The sequence below is a fragment of the Capricornis sumatraensis genome, chromosome 17 (assembly GCF_032405125.1).
Source record: "Capricornis sumatraensis isolate serow.1 chromosome 17, serow.2, whole genome shotgun sequence".
In the NCBI taxonomy this organism is placed as follows: Eukaryota; Metazoa; Chordata; class Mammalia; order Artiodactyla; family Bovidae; genus Capricornis; species Capricornis sumatraensis.
Genome location: NC_091085.1, coordinates 36,783,777 through 36,807,100, shown reverse-complemented (window position 1 = coordinate 36,807,100; position 23,324 = coordinate 36,783,777).

Here is a 23,324-nt window from a genome sequence, read left to right as displayed (position 1 = left end):
TTTATGTAACTAATAACAGCCCCTCAGGAGATATATGAAACAAAAATGGACAGAATTAAGAGGAAAAATAAACATTCTGTAAGCATAATTGGAGATTTCAATACCCTGCTTGCAATAATGCATAGATCAGCCAACCCAACATAAAATGATTAACAAAATAGAGTACATGAACAACATTATAAGGTAATTAGACCTAACACATTTAAGAATTTTTCACCTAACAATAGTGTGTGAATAGTGTGAAAAGTCACTCAGCCGTGTCTGACTCTTTGTGACCCCATGGACTGTACAGTCCATGGACTTCTCCAGGCCAGAATACTAGAGTGGGTAGCCTTTCCCTTCTCCAGGGGATCTTCCCAACCCAGGGATCGAACCCAGGCCTCCTGCATTGCAGGCGAATTCCTTACCAGCTGAGCCACAAGGGAAGCCCAAGAATACTGAAGTGGGTAGCCTATCCTTTCTCCAGCAGATCTTCCTGATCCAGGAATGGAACCAGGGTCTCCTGCATTGCAGGTGGATCCTTTACCAACTGATCTATCAGGGAAGGCCTTATTACCTAACAGTGGAAGAATACAAATTTTTAAGATCATGTGGGGCATTCACAATAGACTATATGTTTGACCATAACAGAATTTCTAATAAATTTTAAAAGAGGGATCACACAAAGTATCTTCTCTGACAACAATGGGATGTTAGAAATCCCTAACAGAAGGAAAATGAAAATTCACACATACGTAGAAATTAAATAGCACATTCTTAAGTACCCCATGGGTCAAAGAAGAAATTACAGTGGAAATTAGAAAATACATTTGACCCTCCATATCCATGGATTTCTCATCCATGAAGGAAAAAAAAGAAGATGCAAGAAACTCAAATCAGAAATGAAAATGGAGACATTATTACTGACATTACAGAGATAAAAGGGATTCCAAGAGAATACTATGAGCAAGTTGTTATATATCAACAAATTACATAACCTAGAATAAATTCCTTGAAACACATAAATTACCTAAACTAATTTAATAAAAAATTCAACCCACCTATAAGAAATAAAGAGATTGAATCAGTAATCAGAAACCTCTAACAAAATTCTGAATCAAATGGTTTCACTAGTGAATTCTGCCAAATATTTGAAGAAGAGTTAGCACTAACTCTCCTCAGACTCTTTCAAAAATCTGAAGAGAAGGGAATAGTTATTCTATTGAGGCCTGCGTTACCCTAATACCAAAGCCAGATAAAGGCATCACAAGAAAATACAATACATTCCAGTATCCCTTATGAATATAAATGCATATGTCCTCAGAAAATATTAGCAAATTAAATCTAACAGTGTATTAAGAGGATTATTCACCTTGACAAGTGGGATTTATCCCAGTAGTATAAGTGATTCAATATAATATAAGGGAACCAATACAATGCATCATATTAATAGAAAAAGGGAAAAAACTATGTAATCATTTTAACTGACATAGAAAAGTTATTTGATACAATCCAATGTCCTTTCATTATTAAAAACTCTTAGGATGCAAAAATTAGAGGGAAAATTCCCCAACATGATAAAAGGTATTTATGAGAAACCATGGTGGGCCTTATACTCTGGTGAAAGACTAAAAGCTGTCATCCTAAAATCAGGAACAAGACAGGGATACATGCTTTTGTCACTGGTATTCACTGTTGTGCTGGAATTCATGTGTACAAAATACATATAAATCAGTTGTCTTTCTATATGCAGCACTGAACAATTTGAAAAAAAAATTCAGAAAGCAATTCTATTTACATTAGCATCTTAAAAAAATAAATACTTAGGAATAATCTAACCAAGGAAACAAAAGACACATGATGAAAACTAAGAAAATTTAGTAGACCTAAATAAATGGAAAGACAGCCCATTTTCATGGATAGGAAGACTTAACATTGTTAAGACATTATTATAGTTCTAAGTGATCTATATATATTTGACACAGTCTCTACAAAAATGGAAAAAGCTTATCCTCAATTTTTTATACAATTGCAGGGAACCCTGGAAAGCCAAAATGACCTTTAAAAAATAAAATTGAAGGACCAACACTTGCCAACTTTGAAAGTTACTACAAAACAGTAATTAAAACAGTTTGGTCTTGGCTTAAGGACAGACATGTAGACTAATGGAATTGAAAAAAGAATCTAGAAATAAACACTGTCATATATGGTCAGTTTATTTTCTACAATGGTGCTGTTCAATGAAGGAGAGGATCATCTTTTTAATAAATGGTGCTGGGAAACTGGATATCCAGTGTGTGAAAGGATGAGATCCATACTTTACACCAGATACAAAAAAATTATTTGGAATGGATTGAAGACATAAACCTAAGAGCTAAAACTATAAAACTCTTAGAAGAAAACATAGGGGAACATCTTTATGATGCTAGATTTGACAGTGGTTTCTTGAGCATGACACAAAAGCACAGGCAATAAAAGAGAAAAATAGATAAATTTTACTTCATCATAATTATGCACTTTTGTATAAAAAAGAATACTATCAAAGTGGAAAGACAACTTACTGAATGTGCTGTGCTTAGTCACTCAGTCGTGTCCGACTCTTTGTAACCTTATGGACTGTAGCTTGCCAGGCTCCTCTGTCCATGGGGATTCTCCAGGCAAGAATACTGGAGTGGGTTGCCATGCCCTCCTCCAGGGGATCTTCCCCACCCAGGGATCAAACCCAGGTCTCCCGCATTACAGATGGATTCTTTACCATCTGAGCCACCAGGGAAACCCACCTAGTGAATGAGAGAAAACATTTGCAAATTATATATCTGATAAGGGGGTTAATAGTCTAAAAAAATATTCAACAACTTCAACAGTAACCAAAAAAAACCCAATTCAAAAATAGGGAAAGGATTTGAATAGATATTTCTCCAGAGGAGATGTACAAATGGCCAATAAACCTGTGAAAAGGAGTGTAATATCATTAATCATTTGAGAAATGTAAATCAAAAACCAAAATGAGATATCCCTTCACACCCATTATGATGGTGTTATGGACTGAATTGTCTTTCCAAAATTATATGGTGAAACCCTAACCCTGCCGTGTGATTGTATTTGAGATATGACCTCTAAGGAAATTAAGCTTAAATGAAGTTGTAAGAATGGGGCTCTAATAAGATAGGACTGGTGACCTTAATAAGAAGAGGAAGAAACACCAGAGATCTCTCTCTTTCTGCATGTAGACAGAGAGAGGAAAGGCCTTGTGAGGACACCTTGAGAAGGTGGCTCTCTGTAAGCCAGAAATAGAGACCTCCCGAGAAACCAAAACTTCTGGCCCTACGATCTTGGACTTCAGGCCTCTAGGACTGTGAGAGCAGAAATTTCTATTGTTTAAGCCACCCAGTCTGCAGAATCTTGTTATGGCAGTTGAGCTGACTAGTACAGATGTGTATGATTTTAAAAATTGAAAGCAAATGTTTGTGTGGATGTGGAGAAATTAGAACCTTGTGCTTTGCTCTTGGAAATATAAAATGCTGCAGCCATTGTGGAAAAAAGTTTGGCATTTTCTCAAAATGGTAAAACATAAAATTACCATATAACCTAGCTATTTTAATCCCAAATCTATATCCAAAAGAAATGAAAAGTGTCAGTTGAACAGATATTTTTATGCCCATGTTTATAGAAGCAGTATTCATAATAGCCAGAGGGTGAAAACAATACATAATTCATCAACATATGACTAGGTAACACAATAGGTATATACATACAATGGAATGTGGTTCAACCATAAAGAATAATGAAATTTTGATTTAAGCCTCGACATGGATGGACCTTGAAAACAAACATGCTTAGTGATATAAGGCAGACTCAGAAGGATGAATTTAGTATGCTTCCACTTATATGAAGTACCTAGAACAGTCAAATTTCAAAGACAAAGTAGAATAGAATTTATTGGGGGCTACAGGGAGAGGGAAAGTATTATTATTTAATGAATAGAGTTTTGTTGGGGATGATAAAGAAGTTTTTGGTAGATATAGTAGTGATATAATGTGAATATTTAATGCTGATGAGCCACTACACTAAAGAATGATTAAAATTACAAATATCATATATATTTTACATCACACACAAAGTCTTAAAAAAAAACAACCCACCACTGATTTCATTAGGTAAGTGTTTAGGTATGAATGGAAACTACTCGGCTTATGGTAACAAACAAAAAGTTTCCAAAATCCTTATTTTTGCATGAAATTTGGATTTTTCCTCAACATTTTGTTGAAACAAACAGATTCATGTGTTCATTTTCAAGGAAATGACTGAGCCAAAACGAAGTCTGAATAACTATAAGTTGTTGGTTAATCTTCTAATTAAAAATGGTATTCCATGAAAAAAATCAGCTAGTCCAGGTCACAACTTTTTTTCAGGAGTGCTTTGACTTAGTACAACTGTCATAGTACTGCTGTAACAAATATGTTATAGACTGAGGAGCTTAAATAGCAAGTGTTTATTTCTCACAGATCTGAGATTAAGGTGCCCACAGATCCTGTGTCTGGTGAGGACCTGCTTCCTAGTTTGCTCATGACCATCTTGTTGTATCCTCACATAGCAGAGAGCCGAGAGAATGGGAAGTACTCTTATATCTCCTCTCGTAAGGGCACTAATCCCACTTATTATGAAGGCTCTGCCATGACATATTTACTCCTAAAACCATCCCATTGAGGGTTAGGAAGTCAACAAACAGTCCATAACAACAGCCATCATACTTTGATATGCTTCAAAAGTGCTCTTCTCCTCCTGATTGTTATAATAAACACATAGAATGAAATTTACCATCTCAACCATTTTGAAGAGTACAGTTCAGCAGTGTTAAGTATATTCACATTGTTGCGAAACATCTCCAGAACATTCTCATTGTGCAAAACTAAAGCTTCTGTTCCATTTTGTCACACGCAGTAAGACGTACTCAAGTGTTGAGATTTCATAAAGTTAATTTTGTTTGCTTCATCGAGGATCTCTTAAGATAAAACTGGCAAAAGAAAAAAATTCAAGTATTACATAGCAGTGAATAATACAATCAGTAGTAAGTAAAGTTTGGTGCCAATGCTTCAGTTTGCATCAGCAGTTTTATACACCATTGCTTTAGTACCATCAGTACAAATGTGAACACAACGAAGAGGGCAAATAATGTCTAAAATTTTGAAAATAGTTTTGACCTTGCAGGCTTTCTGAAAGGTTCTTAGGAACCCCTCTAAGTATCTGCAGACCACATATTGCGAACCAGTGATTTAAATCAGTTTTAGGGAGATCACTTTGGTGACAGCATAGAGGAAGGAGGTTGGAAAACCCAGACACCAGTTAGTTCAAGTGAAAGAAAGAAAATCTCAGTTTGAATAATAGAGTGAAGATGAAAAGAAAAAGATGGATAAAGGTGAAATTTCAGAGGTGAAATTGATCTACAGAGATGTAGGTATGTCTTCGGAGAAGGCGATGGCACCCCACTCCAGTACTCTTGCCTGGAAAATCCCATGGACAGAGGAGCCTGGTAGGCTGCAGTCCATGGGGTCATGACGAATCGGACACGACTGAGCACCTTCACTTTCACTTTTCACTTTCATGCATTGGAGAAGGAAATGGCAACCCCCACCAGTGTTCTTGCCTGGAGAATCCCAGGGACGGGGGAGCCTGGTGGGCTGCCATCTATGGGGTAGCACAGAGTCAGACACAACTGAAGTGACTTAGCAGCAGCAGCAGCAGCAGCAGCAGGTATGTCTTTAGGATAATGAAAATATTGTCTGCCGGATTTTATTCCTCATTTCTACTTATTCAATTTGTATTATTAACCTAATTACTCATAAAAATTGAAAATTTCTCCAGTACCATAAGAAAAAAAAAAGTAAACTAAATTAACAGATCTGGAAAAGAGGAGTAAGCTAGCTGGTGAGTTATCTGCTTCTATTTACTGTTTCAGTTTGAGGATTTATGACCATGTCCTTTATCAACTTCTGAATTAAACCATGTGTTGAACATGAATAGCTGTATATCATTAGTTTAGGAGAGTTTTAGGGGCTAATGCCTTCACTGTTCAAACTCTCAGTAACAAACAGTGCAAATTGTTTTAAACAGTTGGTTCTCGATATTTCAGTTTGAAGGTTTTTTTCCCCCTCCTCAAACAGCAGTTCAAATGCTTCTCCTTCAGAAGGTACACCACTAATAGGAAGTTATGGATGTACTCCTCATTCATTCCCAAAGTTCCAGCACCCTTCCCATGAACTTTTGAAGGAAAACGGCTTTACCCAACAAGTGTACCACAAGTATCGTAGAAGATGCCTAAGTGGTAAGATGCTTTCCTTTATATAGTCAGCTTTAAGATTAAAACATAATTGTAGCAAATTCAAGTTGTAACATTTAATATCAGGTTAAATATTCTTTTATTTTGTTTTGTTTTAATTACCTTAAATGTTTTTATGTATTCTTTATTCATGTATTTTATAGTTTAGATACATTAGGGAATAAAGCTTACTGTATTCTCATTACCATTGACAAATGCTTAAACTTGAGCAATGAGTCAGAAAAATGATTATTCTTTGTTTAGAAGAAACCCAAATATGTTTTTGGAGATTAATGTATTTCAGCTTTCTTTATTTTATGCTATGTAAAATTCTGCCATTTTGACTTTTTCCAGAGAGAAAACGTTTGGGAATTGGCCAGTCCCAAGAAATGAATACCCTCTTTCGTTTCTGGTCCTTTTTCCTCAGAGATCACTTCAATAAAAAAATGTATGAGGAATTTAGACAACTTGCTTGGGAAGATGCAAAAGAAAATTACAGGTCAAATATTTTCTCATATTTTTACACTTGGAGGGAATTTTTTATTTTTTAAAGTTGATTTATTTTTGGAAGCACCAGGTCTTCATTGCTATGCATGGGCTTTCTCTAGTTGCACCAAGTGCATGGGCTTCTCACTGCAGTAGCTTCTCTCTTTTCGGTGCACAGGCTCTGGTTCAAGTGGGCTCAGTAGTTGTGGCTCACGGACTTAGTTGCCCTGTGGCATGTGGGATCTTCCTGACCCAGGGATAGAACCCATGTCCCCTGCTTTGGCCAGGAGATTCTTAACCACTAGACCATCAGGGAAGTCCCTGAAGTAGTCTGATTTTGGACTGTGAAAATACCATGTGATAGCTAAGGAAAAGACTGTATTAGTTTTCTGTTGCTGCATAGCAGAATACCCCAGAAATTAAAAGCTTAAAATAACAAACATTTATTAGGTAATAGTTTCTAAGGGTCAAGGCTCCAGGAACAACTTAACCGAGTTTCTCTGGCTCAGTTCCCCTGTAGGATTGCAGTCAAGGTATTGAATAGGGCTGCCGTCTCTGAAGAGGATAGAGGATCTTCTTCAAGCTCATTCACTTGGATATTGGCAAGAGGCTTAAGTACCTCACCACCTAGGCCTCCCCATAGGCATTTCACCATATGACTTCACTCAGAGTGAATGATCTAAGAAAGAGGAGAACTTCCAAGATGGACGCATCAATGTCTTACATAACCTACACCTGAAAGTGACATCACTTCTGCCATATTACTGTGTTCACACAAACCAACCCTGGTATAATATAGGAGGGAGCTACACAGGTTTGTGTATATCAGGAGGTGGGACTATTTGGAACTGTCTTAGTGGCTGGTACAAAAGCCAAATGAAATTTGAGAGACATTTTTCTCTCTCTTGCCCTCACCATTACAGATTTCCCTTGGATGTGCATATATACATCCCCAAATTGATACATGCTTGGAGCCAAACCAGTTGTTAAGATTCCTTGAGACAAGAAGAAGTAAGGCCTCTCACGATACCTCATGACTCACCTGTTCAATCTCATTTTTTCCTACTTCAGTTGACCCTTCAACAACACCGATTTGTACCTGAATGGGTCCACTTATCTGCATGTTTTTTTCAATAGTAAATACTATAGTACTACATAATCTATGTGTGATTGGATCTGTGGATTTCTTTTATAAAGCTCAAATAAGAATCCATTGTTAATCAATTTGTGATCTTCAAGAGAAATGCAAGATGCTGCAAAAACTTTTTTCTGAAAAAAAAAATTTTTTTTTTATACTTGCTCTGACTTGTGTAAAAATAAAGCCTGTTTAGTTTTCATCTAGAATCTTGATCAGGAATGATAGATAAATGGCATGTATACCTCATTACTGACATCTCTAATCAATCCCAGCATTATTTAATATTGTTCTCAAATTCAGATTTATAGTCTTTCTTCTCACACCTTTAATGGCTACTGCCAGTTTATCTGAGTTGGCACAAAAGGCAAAATTTGCCATTTCTTTAAAAAATTTTTTTTTTAATTTTATATTGGGGTATAGTTGATTTATAGTGTTGTGTTTCAGGTGTACAGCAGAGTGATTCATTTATATATATCCTTTTTTTTTTTCAGATTCTTTGCCCAGATAGGTTGAGTAGTTTCCTGTATTATCTGTTTTATATATAGTAGTGTGTATATGTTAATCCCAACCTCCTAATTGATCCCTACCCCCACCTTTCCCCTTTGATAACCATAAGTTTGTTTTCAAGATCTGTGAGTCTGTTTCTATTTTATAAATAAGTTCATTTGTATCATCTTTTTAGATGCCATATATAATGTTAAATGATATTTGTCTTCCTCTGTCTGACTTCACTTAGTATGATAATCTCTAGGTCCATCCATGTTGCTGCAAGTGGCGTTATTTTATTATTTATTTACGGCTGAGTAGGTTCCACTGTATGTATGTACACATCTTCTTTATCCATTCATTTGTTGATGGACATTTAGATTGGTTCCATATCTTGGCTATGGTAAATAGTGCTACTGTGAACATTGGGGTGCATGCATCTTTTCCAATTATAGTTTTCTCCAGATATATGCTCTGGAGTGAGATTGCTCGGTCATATGGTAGTTCTATTTTTCACTCTTCTCTGTACTGTTCTTCATAGTGCCTGATCTAGATATTCTCATTCAAACTGTGGTATGCTACCCATTAATGGGTTGAAATCAATTTAGTGGTTTTAACTTACTTAAAAAAAATAGTAAATGCAGGGGACGTGGGTTCATCCCTGGTCAGGGAACCAAGATCCTACATGTTGTGGGGCAACTAAGTCCGCATGCTGCAACTACTACAGATTCCACATGATGCAATGAAGAACCCATGTGGCTCAACTAAGACCTGACTCAGCCAAATAAATTGTAGGTCAGTTGTTCAGTCGTGTCGGACTCTTTGCAACCCCATGGACTGCAGCACACCAGACTTCCCTGTCCTTCACTATCTCCCAGAGTTTGCTCAAACTCATGTCCATTGAGTCAGTGATGCCATTCAACCATCTCATTCTCTGTCGCCCCCGTCTCCTCCTTCTATCAATCTTTCCCAGCATCAGGATCTTTTTTAATGAGTTGACTGTTCGCATCAGGTGGCCAAAGTATTGGAGCTTCAACTTCAGCATCAGTCCTTGCCATGAATATTCAGTGTTGATTTCCTTTAAGATTGATGGGTTTGATCTCCTTTCCGTCTAAGGGACTCTCGAGTCTTCTCCAGCACCACAATTCCAAAGCATTGATTCTTCAGTACTCAGCCTTCTTTATGGTCCAACTCTCACATCCATACATGACTACTGGTAAAACCATAGTTTTGGTATACAGACTGTCAGCAGCAACCTGATGTTTCCGCTTTTCAATATGCTGTGTAGGTTTGTCATAGCTTTCCTTCCAAGGAGCAAGCACCTTTTCATTTCATGGCTGTAGTCACTGTCCACAGTGATTGGAGCCCAAGAAAATAAATTCTATCACTGTTTCTACCTTTTCCCCATCTATATGCCATGAAGTGATGGGACCAGATGCTATGATCTTAGTTTTATGAATGTTGAGTTTTGAGAGGGTAACAGGCAGGAAGGCCAGGGGTCTCCAAATGGGGGAAATAGACTGCAAGTGTCAGACATATTTTCTCTATCTCTTAAGCGGCAGGAGGAAACAAACTACAAGTGTCTAGATTTTTTCACCTTTTCTATGCAAATTGAAATAGGGTGGCCATGTGCAACACAAACCTCCGCGCAAGCACAGAGGCTCAGACTATTGGCCCGCACACCACTACGCATGTGTATCAACTACAAGGATGGGTGCTGGAGTTGAGGCTTTCTATTAACACCACAGCCAAAGAGGAGGGTAATACTGTGCCTCTTTGTCAAGCCAAGCCCTCCCCCAGCTTTATTAATCTTCAAGCAAGTTCCTCACCAGCCACTTTGCTGAAAATCCTGCCAACAAAGTTGCCTGCAGGTATTGACCACTAGCCCAAGGAATGCCTAGGACTCCTAGAATAGGCTTATTTTCCTGTGGAATGTGGAGAAGATGAAAGGAGAGTTAGGCCTGAATACAGAGATGAGAAGAAAGTGAGAAAGCAGTGATTGAGAAGAGAATTTCGCATTGGCTTCAACTCTTTGAATGGTTTTTTAGAGACTTATTTTCTTAAAAAAAATTAACATTTATTGAGGTGTAACCAATTAACAGTTGTGAAAGTCCTGCAGTCAATCCTGCTGGCCTTCGAAGTCAGATTCGCTGGGGATTCCTAGTCCTTTGTCATTGTTGGGTTCCAGTGTCCTGTTGATGGTTATTAACCAGCTAGTTGCAATTTTGGTGGCCTCGCAGGAGATGAGTGCATGACTTGGTCACATAGGAGAAGGTGAGTGCCTTCTTAAATCTGTTTCTAGAGAGACTTCTTTATTCTGTATAAATAAGGAGACTGAGCAGTGATGTATATCATAAATGATCACAATATTGTTAATTATCCTCCAATTAAAAAATAAATTAAAAAAAAAGGAAGACTGAGCAGGAATAAGGCTGAAGTGAAGCTTGAGGAATTGGGGTTGGGCACTGAAAAAATTTTGATTAAGCTATTATCTGAGGAAAAAAGAGAAATAATCAAAATAATTTTAGAAAGAGAGAGTCTCTGATGTTTGTGGATAAGTTTGGACCTACCTGCTTGGAAAGAGGAAGGATACGTTATGTCTGGACGTATGTTTGTTTCATCATCTTCATCAAAATGCAATTTTTGAGTAAGATCTGAATGGGTTTCCCTCTAGCCTTAGCTAGTGATCTCTCCATTCACACTAAAAATTTAAGAGTTATGCTCCCATTAGAATGGCATCAAGAAAACAAAAAATAACAGTTGCTGTTGAGGATGTGGTGAAAAAGGAACCTTTATATACTATTGGTGGAAATGTAAATTGGTCCAGTCACTATGGAAAGCAATAAAGAGATTCCTCAAAAAATTAAAAATAGATCTGCCATGTGACCCAGCAGTTCCACTACTGGGTATATACCCAAAGGAAATGAAAACAGTATTTTGAAGAGAGAAGTGCACTCCCATGTTTATCACAGTGTTCCCAGTAGCCAAGATGGCAAATAGATGGGGAAGTAATGGAAACAGTGACAGACTTTATTTTTGGGGGGGCTCCAAAATCACTGCAGATGGTGACTGCAGTCATGAAATTAAAAGATGTTTGCTCCTTGGAAGAAAAGTTATAACCAACCTAGACAGCATATTAAAAAGCAGAGACATTACTTTGCCTGCAAAGGTTCATCTAGTCAAAGCTATGCTTTTTCCAGTAGTCACGTATGGATGTGAGAATTGAACTGTAAAGAAAGCTGAGTGCCAAAGAATTGATGCTTTTGAACTGTGGTGTTGGAAAAGACTCTTGAGAGTCCCTTGGACTGTAAGGAGATCCAACCAGTCAATCTTCAAGGAAATCAGTCCTGAATATTCATTGGAAGGACTGATGCTGAAGCCGAAACTCCAAAACTTTGGCCACCTAATGCGTAGAACTGGCTCATTTGAAAAGACCCTGATGCTGGAAAAGATTGAAGATGGGAGCAGGAGGGGACAACAGAGGATGAGATGGTTGGATGACATGAGTTTGGATAAACTCTGGGAGTTGGTGATGGACAGGGAAGCCTGGTGTGCTGCAGTCCGTAGGGTCTCAAAGAATTGGACACGACTGAGTGACTGAACTGAACTGAACTGGAGACAACCTAAATGCCCTTCAGAGAATGAATGGATAAAAAAGATGCAGTATGTATGTGCAGTGAAATATTATTCAGTCATAAGAATATTATTCAGCCAGTTTCCAACAACACAAGAGAAGACTGTACACATGGACATCACCTGATGGTCAACACCAAAATCAGATTGATTATATTCTTTGCAGGCAAAGGTGGAGAAGCTCTATACAGTCAGCAAAAACAAGACTGGGAGCTGACTGTGGCTCAGATCATGAACTCCTTATTGCAAAATTCAGACTTAAATTGAAGAAAGTAGGGAAAACCGCTAGACCATTCAGGTATGACCTGAATCAAATCCCTTATGATTATACAGTGCAAGTGACAACTAGATTCAAGGGATTAGATCCAGTAGACAGAGTACCTGAAGAACTAAAGACAGAGGTTCATGACATTTTATAGGAGGCAGTGATCGAGGCCATTCCTGAGAAAAGAAAGGGCAAAATGGTTGTCTGACAAAGCCTTACAAATAGCTGAGAAAAGAGAAGATATACCCATCTGAACGCAAAGTTCCAAAAATAGGTTCCAAATAAGAAAGCCTTCCTCAGTGATCAGTGCAAAGAAATAGAGGAAAACAATTGAATGGGAAAGACTAGAGATCTCTTCAAGAAAATTAAAGATACCAAGGGAACATTTCATGGAAAGATGGGCTCAATAAAGGACAGAAATGGTATGGACCTAACAGAAGCAGAAGATATTAAGAAGAGGTGGCAAAAATACACAGAAGAACTATACAAAAAATATCTTCATGACCCAGATAACCACGATGGTGTGATCACTCACCTAGAGCCAGACATCCTGGAATGTGAAGTCAAGTGGGCCTTAGGAAGCATCACTACGAACAAAGCTAGTGAAGGTGATGGAAATCCAGTTGAGCTATTTCAAATCCTAAAAGATGATGCTGTGAAAGTGCTACAGTCAATATGCCAGCAAATTTGGAAAACTCAGCAGTGGCCACAGGACTGGAAAATGTCCATTTTTATTCCAATCCCAAAGAAAGGCAATGCCAAAAAATGTTCAGACTACCACACAATTACACTCATCTCACACGCTAGCAAAGTAATGCTAAAAATTCTCCAAGCCAGGCTTCAACAGTACATGACCCAAGAACTTCCAGATGGTCAAGCTGGATTTAGAAAAGGCAGAGGAACCAGAGATCAAATTGCCAACATCTGCTAGATCATCGAAAAAGCAAAATAGTTTCAGAAAAAGCATCTATTTCTACTTTATTGACTACGCCAAAGCTTTTGACTGTGTGGATCACAACAAACTGAGGAAATCCTTTAAGTGATGGGAATGCCAGACCACCTCTCCTGCCTCCTGAGAAAACTGTATGTAGGTCAAGAAGCAACAGTTAGAACTGGACATGGAAGAATGGACTGGTTCCAAATGGGGAAAGGAGTATGTCAAGGCTGTATATTGTCACCCTGCTTATTTAACTTATATGCAGAGAACATAATGAGAAACACTGGGCTGGATGAAGCACAAGCTGGAATCAAGATTGCTGGGAGAAATATCAATAACCTTAGCTACATAGATGAAACCACCCTTATGGCTGAAAGCAAAGAACTAAAGAGCCTCTTGATGAAAGTGAAAGAGGAGAGTGAAAAAGTTGGCTTAAAATTCAACATTCAGAAAACTGAGATCATGGTATCCGATCCTATCACTTAATGGCAAATAGACAGGGAAACAATGGAAACAGTGAGAACTTTATTTTGGGGGGCTTCAAAATCACTGCAGATAGTGACTGCAGCCATGAAGTTGAAAGATGCTTGCTCCCTGGAAGAAAAGTTATGACCAACCTAGACAGCATATTAAAAAGCAGAAACATTACTTTGCCTACAAAGGTCCATCAAGTCAAATCTATGGTTTTTGCAGTAGTCATATATGGATGTGAGAACTGGACTATAAAGAAAGCTGAGCACCAAAGAGTTGATGCTTTTGAACTGTGGTATTGGAGAAGACTCTTGAGAGTCCCTTGGACTGCAAGGAGGTCCAACCAGTCCATCCGAAAGGAAATCAGTTCTGAATATTCATTGGAAGGACTGATGCTGAAGCTGAAACTCCAATACTTTGGCCACCTGATGCAAAGAACCGACTCATTTGAAAAGACCCTGGGAAAGATTGAAGGTGGGAGGAGAAGGAGATGACAGAGGATGAGATAGTCGAACTGCATCACTGATGCGATGGACATGAGTTTGAGTAGGCTCGATGGACATGAGTTTGAGTAGGCTCCGGGAGTTGGTGATGGACAGGGAACCCTGGTATGCTGCAGTCCATGGGGTTGCAAAGAATCAAACACAACTGAGCGACTGAATTGAACTGATCTGAACCAAATTTAAAAAGAGGTTTCTTTTAAAATTCTGTGTTGCTGTGAGGACACCTGGCTCTACCAGAACTTAACGTTTCTCAAACCTTGAGCTAGCTGATGAGATGTGTTTTTCTTTTGGAAATGTTTGTCTTAAGCTATGTTAATGAACTATGTATTGATCCTAGACTCTGTCGTCAAGTTGTTTCTGCCTAAGACTCATGAACCTACTTGACAAACCAGTATGTTTTACTCATGCAAATGTTCTCTTAAGCTATGTTAATGAGACTGTATTTGCTTGGAAACCTGCCTTTCTTCAAGATTCATGTCCATCATTTTATGGCTGGGGCAACTCACCTTGTGCCATTGTTATCTCAAAATGTATGTTGTGGGTGAGGGGCCTGGTGCCAGTCTCTGAGTTTGGAGACATTTCCTTTCTCTAATTAGCTAACTGCTAGTAGCTATATAACATCTGGCTAAAGATCAGCAGGAGGGGCACTCTTTATGCCCCCTTCTGATGTCTATGTCAGAAGCTTTCTCTATCTCTTTTATACTTTAATAAAATTTTATCACACAAAAGCTCTGAGCGATCAAGCCTCATCACTAGCCCCAGATGGAATTCCTCTCCTCAGGACACCAAGAATACTGGAGTCGTTCATGGCTTAACAACAACCTTTCAGTTTTAAACCAACCTTTTCACTCTCCTCTTTCACCCTCATCAAGAGGCTCTTTAGTTTTTCTTTGCTTTCTGTCATTACAGTGGTATCATCTGCATATCTGAGGTTGCTGATATTTCTTCTGGCAATCTTGATTCCAGCTTGTGATTGATCCAGCCCGGCATTTCGCATGATGTACTGTACATAAACGGAGTGACTATATACAGTCTTCATGTGCTTCTTTCCTAGTTTTGAACCGGACCTTTGTTCCATGTCTGGTTCTAACTGTTGCTTCCTGACCTGCATGCAAGTTTCTCAGGAGGCAGGTCAGGTTGTCTGGTATTCCCATCTTTTAAGAATTTTCCACAGTTTGTTGTGATCCACAGAGTCAAAGGCTTCAGTGTAGTCAATGAAGCAAAGTAGATGTTTTTCTGGAATTCCCTTGCTTTTTCTATGATCCAGCAGATGTTGGCAATTTGATCTCTGGTTCCTCTGCCATTTCTAAATCTAGCTTGAATATCTGGAAGTTCTCTGCTTATGTAGTGTTGAAGACATCTTGAAGGATTTTGAGTATTACCTTACTAGCATGTGAAATGAGCACAATTGTGTGACATTTTGAACATTTTTTGGCATTGCTTTTCTTTGGGATTGGAATGAAAACTGACCTCTATGGCCACTGCTGAGTTTTCCAAATTTGCTGGCATATTGAATGCAGCACTTTAACAGCATCATCTTTTAGGATTTTTAATAGCTCAGCTGGAATTCCATCACCTCCACTGCCTTTGTAGTAATGCTTACTAAGGTCCACTTGACTTCCCCACTCCAGGATGTCTGACTCTAGGTGAGTGACCACACCATCATGATTATTTGGATCTTCTGTGTATTCTTGTAACCTCTTCATAATCTCTTCTGCTTCTGTTAGGTCCTTGTCATTTCTCTTCTTTTTTGTGCCCATCTTTGCATGAACTGTTCCCTTGGTCTTTCCCATTCTATTGTTTTCCTCCATTTCTTTGCACTGTTCATGTAAGGCTTCTTATCTCTAGTTGCTATTCTCTGGAACTCTGCATCCAGTTGTGTATATCTTTCCCTTTTTCCTTTGCATTTTGCTTCTCTTCTTTTCTCAGCTATTTGTAATGTCTCCTCAGACAACCATTTTGCCTTCTTGCATTTCTTTTTCTTTGGGATGTTTTTGGTCACTGCTTCCTATACAGTGTTATGAACTTACATCCATAGTTCTTCAGGCACTCTGTCTACCATATCTAATCCCTTGAATCTATTTGTTACCTTCACTGTATGACCGTAAGGGATTTGATTTAGGTCATACCTGAATGGTCTAGTGGTTTTCCTTACTTTCTTCAATTTAAGTAAGCCTCAGTTTTCAATGAGGAGCTCCTGAGCTGAGCTACAGTCAGCTTCAGGTCTTGTTTTTGCTGACTCTATAGAGCTTTTCCATCTTCAGCTGCCAGGAATATAACCAATCTGATTTCAGTATTGACCATCTGGTGATGTCCATGTGTAGTCTTCTCTTGTGTTGTTGAAAGGGGGTCTTTGCTATGACCAGTGTGTTCTCTTGGCAAAACTCTTAGCCTTTGACCTGCTTCATTTTGTACTCCATGGCCAAACTTGCTTGTTACTCCAGGTGTCTCTTGATTCCTACTTTTGTATTCCAGTCCCCTATGATGAAAAGGACATCTTTTATTAGTTCTAGAAAGTCTTGTAAGTCTTCATAGAACTGTTTGACTTCAGCTTCTTCAGCATTAATGGCTAGGGCATAGATGTGAATTACTGTGATATTGAATGGTTTGCCTTGGAAATGAATAGAGATCATTCTGTCATTTTTGAGATGCACCCAAGTACTGCCAAGTAAATAATTTTCATTTTACATAGAAAATATGAGACTTCACTGATGATAGTGAAGTTAATATGTTTTACAATTCATAGATAAATGCAAATTTTTAAATTATTTGCAAAAATTATGTATGTTTTTATGTATACAAATAGGTGTTGTATTGACTGTCACAAAGTAAAGTATTTTTCTTACTGTTAGAACTAAGTTTTAAGGCTTTTGTTATAATTAGTCTCATCATATTTTGGTACTTATGCAAACAATTTCTATTTGTTCCTCAGGACTTTCTAGTAACTTTTCTACCCAAGTATAGATTGGCAGCTCTCCTTCTTTGTTCCTGTGCTATCCTGTATATAGATTTTTAAAACAGTGTTATAATTTTGATCTATTTCTGCAGTGTTCATGATGAGACTGCATTAGCTATTCCTTAGCAAGTATAGCTCAATGGTTAAGCACCTGAAGGCTTTCAAATCAAACCCATTAACTTACTGTGACCTTGGCAAGTTATAATCCCAGTAAGTAGGTTCTTTATCTATAAAGTGGGGGAAACTATGGTAGATACCCTCATAGGGTTATTGTGAAGATTTAAAGAAGAAAACACAACATTTAAAGGGCTTAACATATTGCCTGATATGCTCAATAAATGATTATTCTTATTAGAAAGAAGATCAGTACTAAATATATCCATTAACTAACATTAGCGTAAGATGATTTCAAGAAGGAAGGAGAGAAACAACATTTCATAGATATCTGCAATGTGCCAGGTCTGGTTTTTTAGTGCTTTACAAATATTATCTGACATTGAAAAGTAGGATATTATTACCCTCATTTTTAGGGATATGATTATAAACTAGAATTCAAATATAGTTCTTTCTGGTTCTCAACTTTTATATGTTTTCCACTCATCTAAGCTGTCTCACAGTGATGTGTCAGTGAATAAATGACAGCTGAGAGGCTGGTCATATTCCCCTACTCTTTCCTCCAGCAGTTATGCTACATATTTGAGTTGCAGTATTAATGTCATGCTTTTGATCTTTGAAATTAGTTTTCTAAAAAAATTAGACTGGGAATCCAGATATTGTAGTAGTCAGTTGTCCTTTACCAATAATCTAAGAATCCTAATATTCCTCTAAAATATCATTCACTCAGTATAACCTAAAATTTCTCAATTCTGCTTTCCATAAAGAAAGAAGCCTTGGCTTCATCCCAAGAGATTATTATTTCATTTGTTTGGAGTGGAGCCTGCATTTTTTAAAAAGCTCCCTAGATGGTCCATATATGTAGTCAAGGTGAGGACCACTGGTATCAATATAATATGATTCCATTAAGAAGAGTTTTAAGATAGGTTTTTCATTCTTAACTGTTGTTTCGTGAGTCTTCTGTCAGACAGACTCAAGGAAAAGCATCATTTATGGCTACCAAAGGAAAGGACTCAAGTTAGTGTGGTTGGTAAGCCCACATTTCTCTTGGCACCTTGCCAAGAAATTTGTTTATTCTTCCAGGCAGACTGTCACTCCATTTTAAATAAGCTGGTTACAAAAGACATGCATACACACGTCCTCTTGTGAATAATAGCTAGGCAGTGTTATGTTACCAGGAATAAAGAAATGTTGCCTCTCCTCCACTGAGGTGTCCAGAATGATTTAACTGAGGAAGTTTTTTAAATTGTAACATGTTATAGTTGAATGAGCTAGATGGCACCTTTACTGTTGTCCATCAACTTATCCATGTCCACTCTCATGGATTCTGCTCATCCCCGTTAGTTGCAGGTTGAGCCCATGTAGTTTCTTGATCCATTGTCCAAAACTTGTCTCAGGTTCTCTAGGTGGTTGTAAGAAGAAAGAAATTTACTTTCTGATTTATGAAGTGATACAATTCTTCTGGAAAATTATCTTTTATTTAATGTGCTTTATAAACAGGAAGGTACTCTTAGAAGACAGTTTTAATTAGGTTTGTCCCTTTATAGTTGGGGCTTTCCTGGTGGCTCAGACGGTAAAGCGTCTGCCTGCAATGTGGGAGACCTGGGTTCCATCTGTGGGTTGGGAAGATCCGCAGGAGAAGGAAATGGCAGCCCACTCCAGTACTGTTCCCCGGAAAATTCCGTAGACGGTGGAACCTGGTGGGCTACATGGGATTGCAAAGAGTTGGACACAACTGAGCAACTTCACTTCACTTTATAGTTGATTGAGTCAACCACACCTAGGGTCTATGACCCAAGAGTATGGTCTTTATTTTCCTAGAGTAGGAAATGCTTTTCCTAGAGTAGGAAATTAAATGCTCCTTTAAGAGCATTTAATACCATGTACTAAAACACCATTGCAAGCCTTGGTTTGGAAAAAAATCTAAAACTGCCAATTTGTCACTAAATCTTTTGAAATACCAAGAGTTCTTCAGAAATAACAGAAAGAGATCCTCTGTCTGTTCAAAGAACCCATGCTGTAGTTGTTCATGGGCTGCCTCTTATTTTGCACATCTCCAGTATACCTCCATGAGATACTGTGTCCAAGTCAACAAAAATAGGAAAACCAGCCGTGGATTAAAAAACTACATACAATTAAACATGCTTTTTTGGGATTATTTGTGCCATGTTTGCTTATGTCAGTGCTATTAAGTATTATTATTTGCATTGTCACAGTGAAAATTTTATTATAAACCATTCCCCCCCCGCTGCAGGTATGGATTAGAATGTCTGTTCAGGTTTTATAGTTATGGACTGGAAAAAAAATTCAGACAAGAAATTTTTAAGGATTTCCAAGAAGAAACCAAGAAAGACTACGAATCTGGTAAAAACAAAACAATAACCTTATTCAATTTGAAAATTGTAAATGTGAATCTGTCAATAAATAGGGAGATTGTATCCTTTTTTGGGGGGTGGTACCACTATTATGATTTGTTATAAAGGATGGAGCACCATATAGTAAGAAGGCTTTTCATGTGAGATGTTGGAAAATAATCACTCCCAAGAGTTTCTTTATGGATTTGCATTTTGTCATTATTCCTTTGACTTACATGACTACTCACTGATGTTCCATTATGTGAAAATTCTATGTACTATGAGCAAGTGTGCTTGGAATACAGGCTCTGGGCTAGATCCCTAAGTCTGAATTCCATTTCCACCCCTTAGTAGCTCTGTGGCCATGCTTAAGTTGCTTAATTTAACCTTGTTTAACTTGCTTAATTCAGTTGACTCATCAGTAATATTTACACAAGAGCACCTATATTACAGGGTGGTGTATAGTTCAGATTAGTTTAATATACAATAAACCACTTAAATAATACCTGTTATATAGCAAATGCTTAATAAATGTTAGCTGCCGTTATTCATTACAGTGTTAGCCTCAAGATCTAGACAAAGTGTATATTAGAAGACGGCTTAATGCTGGTAGGATCATAGTCAATATGAATCATTTTTTAAAGATTCTATATATTTTATTGTATATATTCTTTGTTACTAGGTCAGCTGTATGGATTAGAAAAGTTTTGGGCTTATCTAAAATATTCTCAATCTAAAACACAATCTATTGACCCCAAACTTCAGGAATACCTCTGTAGCTTTAAGAAGCTGGAAGACTTCCGTGTTGATGTAAGTTTTAAGTTCTTTCACTGTATTATTTTTATTACTCTTATATTTGAGCTATTTGGGCTTATCAGTGACTTTCTTAACTTTAATTTTATAATTTTTATTTTTTAACTTTCATTTTAAAAATTCAACTTTCTAGTTTTGAAATCAAATTTTAAAATAGGTGCAAAAATGGGACTTCCCTGGTAGTCCAGTGATTAAGACTCTACACTTCCAATGTGGGTAGCACAGGTTTGATTCTGGGTCAGAGAACTAAGATCCCACGTACCGTGAGGCCAAAAGGGAAGAAAAAAACAAAACAGGTACAAAAATTGTATAGAGAATTCCCATATACTCAGTTTACCCAGAGTCCCTAAATGTTAATATCTTACATAACCACAGTGGAGTTGTCAGTCACTTTGATCAATTTGATTTCAAGAGGAAAAGGAAACATTTTTTAGAGAATGGAATGAGCATAAGATAAAGGAAAAGGGGAAAGAAGAGAAAAGAGAAAAAAGGAAAGAAGAATCAAAAGGAGCAGAAAAGAGAGAGGTAAAAGGTAAACTAGGTACTATAATTTGTCTTGCAGTTTTGTGTAAATAGATTTGATAACCCAGGGGTGCAGTTAATAAAAGTACCAACATCTCTGGAATTAAAGAGCTGTGTTTCCAGAATGGTCCGGCCAGTTCTGTCACAAAGATGTCCTTGCTTTATAATATTATAATGACTTTGGCCCTATCTGAAGAGCGTTCAAGAATTCAGACCTCTGCTTTTAAATACAGTAGAAGTTTGGAGAAGGAAAAGATTAGAGTTATAAATGCTTTGCACTTGATGAAAGTGACATAAAGAACAAAAATAGCCTCTCTGAAACGTTTTCCCAGAGTTATGGAACCCAGTGTATGTTTATGCTCTACCATATAGTTCAAGCCCTAAAAATAGGAGAAGCTTAATAAACATGTGTTGAATGAAAGAATTAACTGACAGGAAGGAAATTTAAGTTTAATACCTTAAATTTCTATTAAATTTTCCTTATACTAATAAAATCTACTAAAGTTTCCCTCTGTTAGAAAATTCTGACCTTAGATTTTGAAGGGTGAAGAAAATAGTAAAATCATCACTATGTTGTCTTTCATAATTTGCAGCCCCCTATTGGTGAGGAGTTTGGAAGAAAAAGACATTCATCTACTTCTGGTGAGGAGAGTAATCGTCATAGACTTCCATCTAATTCCTCTACAAAGCCACCAAGTGTTGCTAAGCCTACACCTGCTAATCAGCTTCAGGTTCCAATAAATTCTCCCAGAAGGAACACTTCACAGGAGTCCAGTGACAATTCACACCAGAACAGTGCTGCCTCAGTCCCAACAAATGGTGAACTGCCTGAGAAATAGACTCTTAACAAAAGTTGTTTACCCTTGAAATCAACATTTACATCAGTATTTATTTGGGAAAATCTTCTGATGTTTAATTGTGATAATCAGAAAAAAGAAAAAGGAAGAAAAATGGTAGCATTTTTTTCTAGCAGGATAAATTCTAAAAATGTTGCCTTGATTTCACCAAAGATAGTTTTGGTAACCTTTTATAGAGATCCTCTAGTAATATATTTTAGTCTCAGTATTTCTTTTTCAAAGCCATTGTTTACAAGAACAGCCTTCCTTAAATATATATAAAAACATCACAAGGAATGCCTAACATTACAGCTCATACTTCTTAAAGAAGATATAGTATGTTGTATTCATCTCTTCTGTAGAGCTCTCTTAGAGAATCCAATTACCTCATTATCAATTCATATTTGAACTTATCAAAAACAAAGGAAGATTACATACGTGTTTTTTTAATTCAGAAAAAGAATGTGAAATACCGCATTTGCTTTGCTTTTAGATGTATGGTTTAAAAAAAATTTTTTTTTTAACAAAAGTAGAGATATATTGCAGTTATATTGAAGTATATGCACCTTGGATGTTGGGTTTTGCTTCCGCTCCCCCACCAAGTCATACTTCATGACTTCCATAGTTATTGTTGTGTTGATGTGGAGTGTTCTGAATTGACATCAGTCAGTTACATATTAGGATTGATTTACTTTTTGTGACTATATAAACCTGCACAAGTAATTGAAATTGGAGTTGGGATTGGTTGGAATACTGTCCTAAGTTAATTAAATCTTGCACTGTTTTAAATGCATTTGCTCTTTGTACATCTGCAGATCTGTATGTCACAAGTAGTCAGAATATCCTCAGTTTAAAAGGAATACCTAGTTTTTCCTTTTTTGTGTCTTTTAGTTTTGTTTTATGCTTATAAGTGTTTTCAAAAACAAACTTCTAATTTTTATTACTGTTGCAACTGATGTAAATGATAGTTTTAGTTTTTGTGGGAATTAAAATAAAGCACTTATTCTAAATTATTTGAATTGAATTTTAATTATTTTTGTTTAGAATATAGTTGAAAAGCTGTAATTTTCAAATTCTAGTAGAAAACCATTGTATTTTGTGAATGAAGTTTCAGTGTTAAACTTAATATCTATTTTTATTTAACATATATTTTCCTGTATTGGGAAGAAGCAACTAATTTAATACACTAAATTAATTTATTTTCTCTTTGATGTCTTGCTCTTATAGAATGACAGTATTGAAATACATATTTTCTTTGGATAAATGGACTAGCCTTTAATAAATAAGAGACTTTCATTACTTTATTTCCCATGAATAAGTAATAATCTGCAGTTATATAATATTTAGTATTTGGGAAGTCATTTTGATATATTACTTCTAAGAAACTATCAAATTTGAATATTCAGAAAATCTACTTAGATCTTGGGAAGAGAATCAAAAGTAAAACAAATAGATTTAGATAATACATTTAAAAATGTTTTGTTACATGCATCCAGAATGCATATACATTCTGGC